Source organism: Penaeus monodon, chromosome 16 (assembly GCF_015228065.2).
Source record: "Penaeus monodon isolate SGIC_2016 chromosome 16, NSTDA_Pmon_1, whole genome shotgun sequence".
Lineage (NCBI taxonomy): Eukaryota > Metazoa > Arthropoda > Malacostraca > Decapoda > Penaeidae > Penaeus > Penaeus monodon.
In genome coordinates, this window is record NC_051401.1 from 35,971,354 (window position 1) to 35,972,934 (window position 1,581).

At 42.0% G+C, this 1,581-nt stretch overlaps 1 pseudogene; it reads left to right on the forward strand.

Moving 5' to 3' along the window:
• LOC119582744 overlaps nucleotides 1-1,456 on the forward strand; it is a 2,346-nt pseudogene extending 890 nt beyond the window's left edge.
• Nucleotides 1,457-1,581: the final 125 nt, after the last annotated feature.

The window sequence follows — 1,581 nt, forward strand, 5'->3', positions numbered from 1 at the left end:
AGGGCTTCGCCGAGGGCTTGATCCAGGGCGCCAAGGGTGACAAACTAGTCAGCGTCCAGCTGAAGAGCGGTGAGGTCAAGGACTTCAAGAAGGAAACTGTGGTTCAGGTCAACCCTCCCAAGTACGAAAAGTGCGAAGATGTGTCCAACTTGACCTTCCTCAATGATGCTTCTGTCCTGTACAACTTGAAGAGCCGTTACCAGGCCAAGCTCATCTACACCTACTCTGGCCTCTTCTGCATCGCCATCAACCCCTACAAGCGTTACCCCATCTACACCAACCGCACCGTCAAGATCTACCAGGGCAAGAGGCGTAATGAGGTGCCTCCCCATCTCTTCGCCATTTCCGACGGCGCCTACATGGACATGCTGCAGTGTAAGTTCTCGGCTCTGCTAAGATGGGCAAGGGAAAGGAAGTGGAGAGATGAAATATATGGATATGTCTGAGTGAGGATATTTAAAATGTATATATACGTATCTCTTTCTATATGTATATATATATATATATATATTATATAATTAAATAAAATGTTGTTTGCTTGGGACTTCAAATAACACTTTCTTATTTTTAGCGGCCGTTAACCAGTCTATGCTTATTACGTAAGTATTGAGCTGACTTTGATTTCATTCGGAAATATATTTCTTATGGCATAAGTTTATCACTCTCTCTATATATTAAAAAAAACGAAAAAAAAAAACGTACCATTTGTACCGCCTGTCTCTGCATAATACATTCACTTTATAAAGACGTTGTTTAGATACAATGTAAGTAAATATATTTGTGTAAATGCATTTACATGTATGCCTATATCAGTCCTTATGTAGATTCCAATTTTTTCTCCCCCAGTGGTGAGTCCGGCGCCGGCAAGACTGAGAACACGAAGAAGGTGCTGTCCTACTTCGCCAACGTCGGCGCCACCACCAAGAAGAAGGACGATGAGAACAAGCCGGTAATTTTGGCCTTTTCATATCCCATTACAATCATAGGATGAAGTATACACACCTTTCCAATATAGTATTTTTTATAAAAATGAAATTCATCTCTCTGAGCATTAGATACCATTCAAATAATTTGTGCTTGCAGAACTTGGAGGACCAGATCGTGCAAACTAATCCTCCCTTGGAGGCTTACGGCAACGCCAAGACCACCCGTAACGATAACTCCTCTCGCTTCGTAAGTATCACGTGAGACTGTAATTTTCTCACCTATTTGAAAAAAAGTGCAAAACAATATAACCAGTATGCAATTGTGTAAAAGACCAGCCCTTTACCGTATAAAACGACATTTCTTTTTCCTCAGGGTAAGTTCATCCGCATCCACTTCGCCCCTAACGGCAAGCTCTCCGGTGCTGACATCGAGGTGTACCTGCTGGAGAAGGCTCGCGTTGTGTCCCAGGCCCCTGCCGAGCGTGGTTACCATATCTTCTACCAGATGATGACCGACCAAGTCCCTTACATTAAGAGTAAGTAAAATGATACCGTTGAGCGTTGAATTAGAGAAGAACCAAGATTATTAATCAGGTTTTATGTACATCTTATAAAAAAAACTAGCGCACATATTTGGTGATTTTCTAAACGTTTA